The sequence below is a fragment of the Heteronotia binoei genome, chromosome 21, assembly GCF_032191835.1.
Source record: "Heteronotia binoei isolate CCM8104 ecotype False Entrance Well chromosome 21, APGP_CSIRO_Hbin_v1, whole genome shotgun sequence".
In the NCBI taxonomy this organism is placed as follows: Eukaryota; Metazoa; Chordata; class Lepidosauria; order Squamata; family Gekkonidae; genus Heteronotia; species Heteronotia binoei.
Window position 1 is genome coordinate 176,756,150 of NC_083243.1, and position 14,947 is coordinate 176,771,096.

Sequence of the window (14,947 nt, forward strand, 5' to 3'; positions counted from 1 at the left end):
ATGGCTTTAAACACAGCTCCAGCAATACCAAATGTGCCAAACCGGGAAAGGACCACATTTGTTTACATCACATGATCCCTCTCAGATTGTAGCAGCACATCACACAACATATTTGAGGGAAAGGAAGCCACTGAAAACATAGCTCATGGCCCCTGCCTAAGCTGAGTAAGTGGCTGCCTTCCTCCAGGGAAAGTTTCCCCAGCCCTCGGAAGATTCATATGTACAGAAGCTGCTGTCCAGCACTCAAGTCACTCTGAGAAATGGGAGGGGATGTTGCCGCTGAATTGTTGGTGCAGTTTAGCATCTGGAGGGAGGGAGGGAGGTAAAGACACCTCACAGAGAAGGTTACATCCTCTTCTTCTCCTTCAGTCCCTATAGCAGGACACACAAGAAGCAAGTCCCAGCAGACTACATGGAAAACCTCATCCTGTGCTCTGAAAAACAGCAAAATGTCCACACTTTACATAAAAAAAACACCCAAGTATACAAAACATAATCATTGATTCTGACAACCCAGCCCATAACCTCAAGCAATCTGGGCAAGGGGGCACATATAGATGTTAAACATCATGGGTGAGAGAATAGCTCACTGAAGCACACCACATTCAAGGGGGTGCCACAAGGAGGTCTGCTTGCCAAGCGCCACCCTTTGTCCCCGACCACAGAGAAAGGAGAACCACTGTAAAGCAACCCCCTGATCTCCAATGTCGGCAAGGCGGTGGGTCATTAGATCATAATCGACCATGTCAGACGCTGCTGATAGGTCTAGAAGCAACAGCAGTGCTGACCCGCTTTGATCCAGATTCCTTCTGAGGTCATCTGTGAGAGCAACCAGAACAGTCTCTATCCCATGACCAGGGCAGAAGCCAGACTGGAATGGGTCAAAGGCAGATGTATCCTCCAAGAAAGCTTGGAACTGCTCCGCCACCGCTTTCTCAATTACCTTACCCAGAAATGGAAGATTCAAAAGTGGGCTGTAATTGGCTGGGACCATCGGGTCCAAAGATGGCTTTTAAAAAAGTCGACGAACCGCTGTCTCCTTAAGCACAGCTCCAGCTGGGAATAACCCTGATGCCAGGGACAGATTGACAATATTAGCCAAAGGGCCTAGGATACTATCACCACCTGCTTTTACGAGCCACAATGGGCATGGATCTAAAGGGCAAGTGGTAGGTTTCACTGCAGCCAAGATCCTGTCCACATCTTCCACAGAAGGTTGGTTGAAGTGGTCCAAAATCGGGCCAGAAGACGGACAATGGATTTCCAGTTCCCGTGCTGTATCAATTGTGGCTGGAAGATCTTGGCGGAGAGTCAAAACTTTACCTGCGAAATAAGTCGCAAAGGCCTCATAGCCAATATCCAATTCCCTAACCTTTTGGTTGCCAGTTGGCAATGTAGTTAACGATCAAATCATTCTAAACAATTGGGCTTGGCGTGATTTTGCAGGCGCAATGGAGGCTGCATAGAAATCTTTCTTAGCAGACTTAACTGTCTTCTCATAGACCTTCATAAATGTTCTATAAGAAGTTCTTGACTCTTCGTCATAAGAACGCCGCTACGCTCGCTCTAACTGTCTAAGTTGCCGCTTCATCCTCTGCAGCTCCAAGGTATACCATGGGGCTGTTTTGGCACAGCAATGAAGGGGGAGCCCGGGGAGTGATGTCATCGATGGCCATAGATAGCCGGGAGTACCAGTCCTCTACTAGCTTATCTAATGACCCACCAGGAGGCATTGGATCCCGTAGTGCTTCTTGAAGCCATTCAGGGTCCAGTTGGCTCTGTAGGCAAGCATAAATCTGCTCACTGCCTAAACAGGTGGAGGGCTGCAGGTCCAGTCGGACTTTTGGGGCATAATGATCTGACTATGGAACTGGATCAACAGCTATCAGATCCGATGACATCCCGGCCCCAAAAACCAAGTCCAGCGTGTGACCAGCCTGGTGGGTGGGGGATGATACTATCTGGATGAGTTCCAGTGTATCCATGGATGACACTAGATCCTGGATTTGCGAGGACACTGCATCATCAACATGGACATTAAAATCCCCCACCACTAACAGCCTGGGGAAGTCCAATGCCCAGGCTGATGCCGTGTCCAGCAGGACAGGCAGGCTCTCTGGGGGGGTGTTAGGCAGTCAGTACACTAACCAGAGCCAAACTCTCCTTAGCCTCCCACAACAGGCCTATACATTCAATGCCAGCTATGTTTGGAGCAGGGAGTGCCCTGAAAGAAAAAGAGTCATGAATGAGCACTGCAGACCGCCCCCCCCCCATCCAGTTGTCCGAGATTGGTGGACCGAGAACCCAGGTGGGGTAAGCTGGTTCAAGGCAACAGTTTCACCCTCCCACACCCAGGTCTCGGTCACACCTGCCAGTTCTATCTGCTGCTCTACGAAATAATCGCAGAACCTGGAAATCTTACAGACATGTTCTGAACCTTGTTGGTCTTCTGTGAATGTATTGTAAAGATTGGGTTCCAGTGATAAATAAGCCTCCAAACTGAAGAAAGACGGAGGAAACGTCTTGATATCTAGAACAGACGTCTTTGGAAGGGCTGCTTTTAGTTCCATGAACTAAATACTGGAATATTGTCACTCGTTTGTGATTGGAAAGACTGCCTTCTGTTAATGTTTTTGTGTTTACTATGGCTCTCACCTCCCACCTCCATTGCTTTAAAAACGCGCTTCCATATATACTTGCGCACTCACCGCATGCTCCCATCGGATTTTGAAATCCCTTCCACATCCTTTTCCCAGCGTTTTGCTGTCTCTCCTCTGTGTCTCTGTAGTTTCCAAGAGTGGTTTTTCAGAGCAGTATTCCCCCCCCCTTCCTCTTAATTCGCTTCCAAGCGAATAGTAGAAACATTTCCTCAGATTCCCCCCCCCCTCTTCCATAAAACAGCATTTATTTTGGTGATTTCTTCTTGAATTCAGATCCAGCCCTCTGTTGTTTGGGGACATGGGGAAGTGGGGTGTACATGGACGCTGACACCACAAAAGGGCAGTGGGAAACATTCAATTTCAGGAATTCCACACTTGGAAACTGCAAGTTAATACCCAAAAGGGGGGAAAAAATAGCACAAAAAGTGGATCCAAAAAACCATGTGGTAACAGGACAGTACATTCAGAGCTGTTTCTGGAGCTGCCAAAAATTGTGCAGAAAGTCTGACAAACATCAATGATTTAAGAACATCGATGTGGCAGTTTGCACATGTGCAGAAATGGCGTGAGTTTGCACTGGGGAGCTGGGGAAAAACACTCTTCAAAAAACTTAAAACTTTACAGTCCAAATTAGAAAGAAAAAGCAGGGAAGTTAATCCAATTTGACTAGCAGTATGTACAGCCCACATTCCAAATGGTGTTCTAAGAAAACCTAATATATAACCCTTCCACCGAATCTTAGTTGCTGTGTGGCACAGGCGGATGTTGGCGAGGATCAGTGACAGCTCTCAGCACAATTCTCTGCAGAAATATATATTTGTATAGTTTTTAATGAATTCATCTCCCCTAATCCCTTTTTCCCTTCTTTAAAGGTCATTACCTTTAAAGCCCTATATGGCCAAGGACCGACTTACCTGAGGGACCGTCTCTCCCCATATGAGCCCCAGAGAGCACTGAGGTCAGTAGGAAAAAACAGATTGACTATCCCTGGGCCAAAAGAAGTTAAACTTCAAAACACCCGCACTCGGGCCTTTTCCGCCGCGGCCCCACACCTCTGGAATCAGCTCCCAGAGGAAGTGCGGGCCCTGCGGAACTTAGACCAGTTCCGCAGGGCCTGCAAGACCACCCTCTTTAAACAGGCATTTATCAATGACTGAATTATAGGTGCACAACAAAGGAAACGCCAAAATGGTCTGGTCTAGGAATCCACCACCACTACACCATCTGACAGACATAGCGTCAAACAATAATGTTTACTGCCAGACTTAATAGTGTTAGATTTAGAAATGTTTTAATTAATTATTGATTGGTTTTAATGTGATTTTAATGTCTTATTATTGTATTGTTCACTTTTAAATGTTGTTAGCCGCCCTGAGCCTGCTTCGGCGGGGGAGGGCGGGATACAAATAAAATTTTACTTACTTACTTACTTCTATATCCGTGTTTGTTTGTTTTTTAAAAAAAATGTTTTTAAAAATAAATATATGCAGTACCAAAAATGTTGTTCTTGTTGAAACAAGAAGAGATTTTGAGAAAGTAGCAGATTAGATCTGTGTGTCTCATGCATGAGTATGTCAGTTCAAACAAGTAGAACCAACAGCAGCACCTAAGATGAAGCCGACTGACATGCAAGCTGTAATACTGCTGTTGCGTTCTCTCTTTACATGGTGGGAGGGAACGGGAGCCCCAGTGTTGTAGGACAACTGCAGCTCTTTCTCTTGGTTCCTCCAAGCCAGTGACAGTACAGGCTGCAGACTGCAGAGAGAGCAGAACTTGGATGACCCAGATCTCTCACCTTCTGAAGCCTTCCTTGGGGAAGTGATGTTACTGTGTTTTTCTTTGTCTGGCTCTGCTGGGATTCTCTGGTTTGACATTGTTCTATTGGACTTGACATAGGTTCTGTTGGGCTTGCAACACTGGCCTCCTTGTTCAATGTTGTGTGGTTTGAATTCTCTGGTTTGACTTTGCTTGTGTTGGGCTTGCTGCACTGGCTCATGGTTCTGCTGGGATTCGTTGATTCTGCACTGGTTCTGCTGGGCTTCTTGGTTCTGTTCACATCAGGAGGCTTTCAGACAGTGTTTGTGGTTCACTCATATGTGTTTGACTACTGGAATACTGATAATTATCAGTATAATCTGGATCTGAAAAATACCAGCGATTTTATCCACAAAGTGCTTAGCAGTCCACCTCCTCCTACAGGCTCAAACACAAAACCTGGGAGGATTCCACAGGTCTACGCTGTGGATACAACAATGGTGGAGAACTATTGTTACTTTGCCACCATCACTGCCATGGAACAGTCTTTAAAATAAGCTTTAACTCAGGTCTTGTTGCATTTGCGCCAAGTCTTCCTCCACTCTCACTACAGCTGTCTCCATTGTCTTTTCATTGTTCACAGTGCTTCAGTAAACCAAGGGGTTACCCAGACTCTTACATCTAACAGAGGGCACCCAGAATCTATCATGTCAATTGCATAGGTCATTTCCTCATTCCAGAGGTCAACTAGGGCATTGGCAGGAGTGCTGACCATATAAGTAGGAAAATCCCCTAGTGCTATTTATTTATTTATGTGATTCTACCTTGCCCTTCCTGCCAAAGTGGGCGTAGAGAGGGTTACAGCATAAAACAATACAATACATTCATGATATAATAAGTTATCTATAAAAACTAAAAATACATTTGTTGTGTCCTAGGCTCAAATGGGAGAACTGTTACTTTTGGAGGGAACTGTTACTTTTGGAGGGAAGCTGAACGAGCCAGAGCTTGAACTCCACACCAGAGTTCCAGAGAAGGCCTAAGCGTGCCCAATCAGGGGAAGGATTGAAACATAAGTAGCCAATCAACATCCAGGCTCATACTGTACCCTGATAGGCCCTTAGGGCCCTGTAAATAGCCAATCCATGTAGATAGTTAAGGACCAATCAGAAGGGGGCAAGAATTGTATAAAGGAGCGAGAAGTTTGAACAGAGCTCAGTCTGTGTGTGTGTGTGTGTGTGTGTGTGTGTGTGTGTGTGTTCCTGAAGTAAAGCTTGCTGAAATCACTCTCTGACTCTGGTCTCTTACTGCGCCGACCCCAGTACATTACAACATTACTTTAAAACTAACTAATAGAGTTAAGATGGCAAACATTTATTCCTTGGGTCAGGTCAGCTATTTGATAAATATGTCTGTTCAATGGTGGTTCAAGCCAAATAGTTAGTCCAAGGTGGTTAGAGCAGATCTGAGCAGGTTTGAGAAAGTTCGAGGGGTTGGGCAGGAGGGGTTTGTCCTGTTTGATGTCCACTGCCTCAACTAAAAGCCTGGTGGAATAGTTTTGTCCTACGGGCCCTGCAGAATTGCAGCAAGTCCTGCAGGGCCCTGATTTCTATGCAGAGGGCTGAAAAGGCCTAGTCAAGGCTAAACAGATGTCTTTTGGGTCAGGGATTGTCAGCTAATGTTGCTAGGCTGATCTTAGAGCCCTTCAGGGTACATATGGGGAGAGGAGGTCCTGCAACTATGTTGGTCCCTGGCCTTTCAGGGCCTCAAAGGTTAAAACCAGCACCTTGAACCAGATTTGGAATGCTATCAGCAGCCAGTGCAGCCTGCAGAGGATCGGCCGAATGTGCACCCACAGGGGTGTCACAGACAGCAGGCACATGACACTGCTGCATTCTACACTAGCTGCGACTTCTGGATCAGGTACTACCCACATAGAGCCAGTTTGGTGTAGTGGTGAAGTGTGCGGACTCTTATCTGGGAGAACCGGGTTTGATTCCCCACTCCTCCACTTGCACCTGCTAGAATGGCCTTGGGTCAGCCATAGCTCTGGCAGAGGTTGTCCTTGAAAGGGCAGCTGCTGTGAGAGCCCTCTCCAGCCCCACCCACCTCACAGGGTGTCTGTTGTGGGGGAGGGAGATAAAGGAGATTGTAGGCCGCTCTGAGCCTCTGTCCTTGAAAGGGCAGCTTCTGTGAGAGCCCTCTCAGCCCCACCCACCTCACAGGGTGTCTGTTGTGGGGGAGGAAGGGAAAGGAGATTGTGAGCCGCTCTGAGACTCTTCGGAGTGGAGGGTGGGATATAAATCCAATATCTTCATCTTCTTCTTCATCTTCATAGAGTGAGTTACAATAGTCTAATCTGGAAGTGACCGTTGCATGGATCACAGTTGCCAAGTCATGGGATGAGAGGTTGGGGACTAGTTGCTGAACCCATCTGTCACGACTCAGGAGAGTATTACCAATTGCTGCCACCACTCTGGGTTAAGGGTCCCCTTGAGAAGGCCCAGAGTACCCTTCCAAGCCCTTCAGGCCTCCTTTAGCTTAGGCCAAGTAATAGGCATGAGGACCAGGCAGAGTGAACGACGACAAAAAAAGGTTTATTTAAAAATCAGTCCAGTGCAATATAAACAAACAAGGTGCATTAAACAGTAAAAGGGGTGAAGGGAAAATAGACAAATGCCCTAACATGTCTGGACTTACTGTCCCTAGACTGTCTCAGTCAGACCTGGGGGCCGCCCACTACAACAACAACAACAACAACAACAACAATTTTTATTTATATCCCGCCCTCCCCGCCGGAGCAGGCTCAGGGTGGCTAACAACATAATTTCATACATTGGTCATACAAATATTGAATAAAACTACATTGACAGTTTAATTAAAATTCTGATTAAAATTCTAAAATTGATAAAATTAATAGGCTTGCCAATCCCAAGGTCCCAGCGGGGGTTCTTTCGCTTTCCTAGGCTCCTTCCTGCCCCCAGGCAGCTGGCCAGCGGGGGAAAGCCTGCACCCATAGCCCCCATGTGACTTTCCACCTCCAGAGGCTTCAGTCTCTGATTGGAAAGGCTTCCTCTTGGGATGGGTCTCTTTAAATGTGATGGCCAGAACTCCCTTGGAGTTCAATTATGCTTGTCACACCCTTTGTCTGCCCCCAATGTCTCCTGGCTCCACCCCCAAAGTCCCCAGATATTTCTTGAATTGGACTTGGCAACCCTAGGGCCCACTCACCCTTCCTCTAAGGGCAAGAGTCTCTTCCTTGCAGTATCCCTTCCTCAGTTTCCCTCCCTCCCAGGCCTTCTATTCAAGCCCTCCTCTTTCTCTGATTGGCCCAAAATGGTGCCAAAACCTTACAGGGCTTCTGGGAGTTGTAGGCCCTTCCCACTACTACCACTCAGCCTTATGACACCGCTAAAGATGAAAAAAGGCTGATTTGGCAACCACTGTGACCTGGGCCTCCATCAATAATGAGGCATCTAGCATCATGCCTAGACTCTGGACCCTGGACACCAGGGCCAATGGTGCCCCATCTAGGGCCGGAAGCAGAATTCCTCTCTTCAATCTCCCATGGCTCAGGCACAGGTCCTCTGTCTTAGATGGATTCAACTTCAACTGACTCTGCTGCAACCAACCAGCCATGGTTCTCTACCTGAAAACCAGTGAAATCCATCAAGCTCTGTGGACGGATCTCTTAATCAGTCTCCTATGCCAGAGTCCTGGTATCTCTTTAAATCCAAACCCTGACAAGCTGTGATCTGTCTATGACAAGGGGACCATAATAATCCCTTGCCTTTGGATCACCTTCTTCCTGTTTAGAGCAGAACACCACATCATGACCTGCATGGTGTGTGGCGCCTGTTATTACCTGAGATAGAACCATGCTTGTCATGGAGAACATGGAATTAGGAGCTGCTCCTGACAAAGTAGCCAAAGCATGAATACAACAACAACAACAACAACAACAAATTTTATTTATATCCCGCCCTCCCCGCCGGAGCAGGCTCAGGGCGGCTAACAACATAGTTCAGGGTTAAATTATACAAATGAATAAAATTACATTAAACATTATAAGCATTTAATTAAAATCTAGTTAAGTTTTAAAATTAAATTGATTAAATTTTTAAAAGTGCTAATGCTATGTTTACTTTTTCTGATGGCGGTTTCCTTCGCAATTTCCATTTTCATCAGCGAAAGCCAGTCTGAAGAGGAAGGTCTTGCAGGCCCTGCGGAACTGTTCTAGGTCCCGCAGGGCCCGCATTTCCTCTGGAAGTTGGTTCCATAGGCTCGGGGCTATAGAGGAGAAGGCCCGGTTACGGGTGCTTTGCAACTTCACCTCTCTCAGTCCGGGGATAGTCAGCAAGTTTTTCCCGGCTGACCTCAGTGCTCTCTGGGGTTCATATGGGGAGAGAATGTAAAGGTCCCCCAAAACAACTAGCCTAGGAGTCTTCAATACAACCTCTGAGATCACCGCCACCAGCTAAGGCAGGGAGATGGTTGAGCAATGGGGTGTGTGGTATGCTAACATAATCCCAATCCTGTTTCATGCTGTCAGCACTAGATATACACTCTTAAAACCCAGACAGGGCATCAAGTCAGGGGACAGAATGCTGATAGATGACAGTGACACTCCTAGGGTTGCCAAGTCCCCCGCGGCCTCCAGCAGGGGACCTCTCTTGCGCACACAATGTGCGCCCGGCACGATAATGTCACCCAGAAATGATGTCATTGTGCCGGCCACTCTAGGCGTTTCCAGGAAAACTCTACGGTTTTCCCAGATGCTCTAGCAATTTAGGAGGCAAAAACTCTATGCTACCTATTGCCCTAGACACTTCCTCCCTGCCTACCAGGTCTATGCTGATGCATCACTGAATATACCAGAAGTTTAGTTGGGAGAGATAAACTTCTCCCCTCTCCCCCAGCCAATTCTCAGTGATGCTCAGTGAACTTAGATCCAAGTAGTCAGCCGTGTTGGTCTGAAGTAGTAGAACAAAATAGGAGTCAAGTTTCACCTTTAAGACCAACTTAGTTTTATTCAGAACGTAAGCTTTCGTGTGCTCTCTGAACACACTTAATCAGACGAGGAATCCGGTACAGTGAACAAAGCCACACATAGCTGGTAGTCAGTGGCTCAGAATGCAAACAGGTACAGATTTAAGATCCAATGACAGTATAGTAAAATTATCTGGTAGGGAGTGGTTTAGAACGCAAATTTAAGATTTAACAATAGGTACGATAGAGCCCCCCTCCCAAATGGCTAGAGCATCCGGGAAAACAATAGAGTTTTCCCAGAAATGCCGAGAACGGATGCCGTGCGACATTACCGGCGTGATGATGTCACTTCCGGGTGACGCCATCGTGCTGCACGTGCAAACCACGTGTGAAGATCATCCCCTGTCAGAGAATCAAAGTTACTTGGCAACGCTAGTATATCTGGTCTCCCTCAATACAGTAGTTTGATTATAAAGCTATACAAAATTCCTCGGGTGTCCATTTGACCTTTTCCTAGTTCCAGATCTTTGCAAGGTATCACTATTGACCAATTAGACATTATTTATTAAAAGTTTACATCATGAAAAAGGAATATACTACTGCTTCACTCTCAGTCATTTGGTCTCATGGGTGCCACTGGCCCAAAGTACCTCCTGCAGCAAATTTCATGGAACTGCACAGTCTGTCTCTAGCCAAGGAACCGGAGGAACAATGTCTGTATGTGCAGTGGAGCAACTCTGGGCCATACCTGGAGACTAGCACCAGCATTGACCTATTGGTAGCAGCAAGAACAGTTAAAGACAGATCTGCAAACATGTTGACCACTTGGGGTTGCTGCTGACGCCTGCCTTGACAATGGAGGCCCAGATAGCAGCCACTGCTAAATCTGCTTTTTTCATCTTAGGCGGGTGAGGCAGTTGGTCCCCTTCCTGGAGCACAGCGCCCTGGCAACGGTGATCCATGCAACGCAACGGTCACCTCAAGATTGGACTACTGTAATGCCCTCTACTTGGGGCTGCCCCTGTGCCAAACGCGGAAACTCCAACTAGTGCAGAACGCAGTGGCCAGGCTGTTATTGGGGCTTCCCAGGTGGGAGCACATACAGCCGGGACTGTAGGAACTGCACTGGCTGCCAATAGTATACCGGATTCATCACAAGGTGCTGGTTATTACCTTTAAAGCCCTATATGGCCTAGAACCTGCCTACTTTAGGGACTGCCTCTCCCCACACGTTCCCCAGAAGGTACTTCAATCTGGATCTCAAAATTTATTAGTAATCCCCGGGAGGAAGGAGGCCAAATTAAAGATCACTAGAGAGAGAGCCTTCTCGATCGCAGCCCCCTACTGGTGGAACCAACTGCCAGAGGAAGTGAGGGTCCTGACCTTACCCCGTTCTGCAAGGCCTCTCTTCCGGTTGGCTCTCAACTGACGTGGAGCCTATATCGTAGAGAAACTGAAGACATACCATCGCCATTGAAAATATATAATATCAAAGAGACTAGCACCAAATTATTTCTGATTGTTTTAACTATTGACTGTGTAACTTTTATATAGGGTTGCCAAGTCCAATTCAAGAAATATCTGGGGACTTTGGGGGTGGAGCCAGGAGACTTTGGGGGTGGAGCCAAGATCAAGGCTGTGACAAGCATAATTGAACTCCAAAGGGAATTCTGGCCATCACATTTATAGGGACGGCACACCTTTTCAATGCCTTCCTTCCATAGGAAATAATGAAGGATAGGGGCACCTTCTTTTGCGGCACATAGAATTGGACCCCCTGGTCCAATCTTTTTGAAACTTGGAGGGTATTTTGGGGAGAGGCACTAGATGCGGTACTAAAAGTTTGGTGCCTCTACCTCAAAAAACAGCCTGCCCAGAGCCCCAGATACCCGCCGATCAATTCTCCATGATTTTCTATGGGAATAAATCTTCACAGGGAATAATAGAGTTCCCAGCAGACATTTCCCTCCCCTCCCCCCGCTTTCTGACGACCCTGAAGCGGGGGAGGGCCTCCAAACCGGGGGATCTCCTGCCCCCACCTGGGGATTGGCAACCCTACTTTTATATGTATCGATTTTAATTGTTTGTTGTGGTTTTTATACTGTGAGCCGCCCTGAGCCTGCCGTGGTGGAGAGGGCGGGATATAAATAAAATCAAATAAATAAAAATAAAAAATGGTTTCCTTTGAAGGGCCATCTGCAGATAACTATGCCCCCCCCCCAAACATGCCTCCCCAGTATGGGGCCACAGTTAATACCCTGGATGACATGATTATTAGGGGGAACCACTGACAAAAAACAAAAAAAAAGTAATGTCACTGTTTGAAAATGCCAGCTCCCACCACCTCTTGCCCAATGCTGACCTCTATTTCCATGACAGTTTTGGGTCATTTATGTTTAGGAGCACCATAGCAACCCCACCAGCCCCCCCCCACACAAAAAAAAGTCTCCCAGAGGAGAACTGCCCTCCCAAACCAAGGAAACCTTCCTCACCTTGGCTGACCCAAATTTATTTCCCACTCCAGCTCCCCAAGCCCTGGAAAACAAAGGGATAACCCCCAAGAAAGACCATCCCTCCCCAGTATCCAACTCAGGCCTTGAATTCAGCAGGAGTGCAGCTCCTGAACCTTTCTAAGGGTTCCCCCTCTTCCTCCCTACCTACGTACCTACCTTGTCCATTGAATGGTAGGTGCAGCTGAATAACAATCCCTGGATGAGCTCCACCACCTATTTTTCTACAAAATGACCCCTGATCCAACTACAAACCTCGAAGTGAGGCCCTCTTTTTTGCACTTCTTTTTACTTTTTGCACTTTGCCTTACTGTGCTCCAAGGGTGAATTTGTATTTTGCAGTTTTTGTCATAAGAGAAGAAGTGGTTGAACATGTCACTAAAGCCCTTTGCATAGGATTGCCAGGTCTGTGTTGGAAAACACCTGGAGACTATGGAGGGGGTGGATCTGGAGAGGGTGGGGTTTGGGGAGGGGCCTCAGCATTGTCCAACGCCGTAGAGTCCACCTTTCAAAGCAGCCATTTTCTCCAGGGCAGCTGATCTCTGCCAGCTGGAGATCAGTTGTAAAAGCAGGAGATTTCCAGGCTCCACCTGGAGGCTGGCAACCTTAGGGCTAAATCAGAACTGCCCTAACACATGCTTGCTGCACTGTGGCTTCCCACCTTATGAAATGGCCTGCCTGAGGAGGTCAGGAAGGCTCTCTCACTCTCCTGGAATGCTCAAACTACATACATATACTGTATGTATACTGCTGTATATACCGTAGCTTACTGTGAGTAGGATCCTATTAAATAAAGTTGGCACCACTTAGGATGTCATTAGGGTTGCCAAGTCCAATTCAAGAAATATCTGGGGACTTTGGGGGTGGAGCCAGGAGACATTGGGGGCGGAGCCAGGAGCAAGGGTGTGATAAGCAAAATTGAACTCCAAGGGAGTTCTGGCCATCACATTTAAAGGGACCGCACACTTTTTAAAATGCCTTCCTTCCATAGAAAATAATGAAGGATAGCGGCACCTTCTTTTGGGGCTCATAGAATTGGACCCCCTGGTCCAATACTTTTGAAACTTGGGGGGCATTTTGGGAAGAGGCACTAGATGCTATACTGAAAATTTGGCACCTCTACCTCAAAAAACAGCCCCCCCAGAGCCCCCGATACCCGTGGATCAATTCCCCATCATTCCTTATGGGAATTGTTCATGGAGGTGCATAGTGGGGGTGGGTCTTCCCCCGCCGGCCAGCTGGCTGGGGGAGGGGGGAAACCTGTAAAACCAGGGGATCCCCTGCTGGGACCTGAGGATTGGGAAGCCTAGATGTCATGTTAATACTTAGGTATTGTTTCAGTTCTTTCTGATGGTTCCAGACCTCTACAATCCTAATGCATTGGTTATTGACATCCCCATTTTATTGATGGTGCTGACTCACAATGTTTAATGTTCCATGAGAAAGGCAGACTATAAATAACATGAATATAAATAAATGAGTAAGGCTTGCAGAAAAGGAAAGGAGCTTATATGATGTCTTAAATAAAACAGTTTTAAAAGGGTAAAAGAACATACATGAAAGGACAGGGAGGAACAGTTTTGTCTACAGTTTGCAGCAAAAAAATTTTTTTTCCGGGATTCACTGTGGCTGACATCTGTTTATTCTTGTACCTGCTGTTCTGCAGCAGTACAAAATTCCTGGTCTCCTCCCCGCCACACCCTGCAGCCACCCATCTCTTGTATCCTTTTCAGCAGTTCCAGCAAGTGATTCCTCATAAACAGGGTACCTCCCACCAACCTAGAGGCAGTTCTGGAAGTTTAGGACTGGATAGTGGTGCGACCACAAAATGGCAGCCATGGAAGATTGACCAAATCACAAAATGGCTGTTGGAAGATGCCGAGTTAAGCATCCTCCCATGGAAGATGTAGTTCTTTCCAAATGAACACTCCCCGAAGTCCCAAAGGTATTACCTTCTGGACTTTTCTAAAGCAGTTCCTGCCCCAGTGAGGTGGAGAAAAGCCAGGATGAGCTTTTTGCTTTGGGGAACAGAGAAGATGAAGATGATGAAGATGATGATGAAGATGATGAAGATGATGAAGATGATGAAGATGATGATGATGATATTGGATTTATATCCCGCCCTCCACTCCGAAGAGTCTCAGAGCGGCTCACAATCTCCTTTACCTTCCCCCCCTCCACAACAGACACCCTGTGAGGTGGGTGGGGCTGGAGAGGGCTCTCACAGCAGCTGCCCTTTCAAGGACAGAGGCTCAGAGCGGCCTACAATCTCCTTTCCCTTCCTCCCCCACAACAGACACCCTGTGAGGTAGGTGGGGCTGGACAGGGCTCTCACAGCAGCTGCCCTTTCAAGGACAACCTCTGCCAGAGCTATGGCTGACCCAAGGCCATTCCAGCAGGTGCAAGTGGAGGAGTGGGGAATCAAACCCGGTTCTCCCAGATAAGAGTCCGCACACTTCACCACTACACCAAACCGGCTCTCAGAGCAAGTTGGTGCCACCAGGAAATATATCAGTGAACACCAAATCACCCATCACTGTCATGCTGGGAATCAGTGACCTAAACTAAATCTGCCACCCTTCAGAAGTAGACCATCCCATCTTTAATCAGGGAGTTAGCCAGTTATGCTGTATCATCAAGATCCCATTTCATAAGGCTTTGGGCTGCCGTCCAAGGAACAAATCTGTTAATGGTTCATTTATTCTGGAATAAAAGTATCTCTACCAGCCGAATACTTGCCTAAAGAAAGCTGGCCAGATGAGACCCTGACTGTGTGAGTATGAAAGCTTTGATAATTCCTTATCTATTATTCAGGAAGATTCAGCTGGCTGTAGGTGAGCCACTGATAGTGTGATGGGTAACGGGGTCAGAACAAAATGATCTTGACTATCATAAACACTGATCTGGAAGGAGATTGACTGTTACTTTTTAGGACGCAGGTGCTACACCCACCTGTGGGCGCAAGGGTTCAAAAAGTTCTTTTTATGAGGCAGAAGTTTTGGGGATGATGAAAAGTGGTGTCTCTGCCTCTCT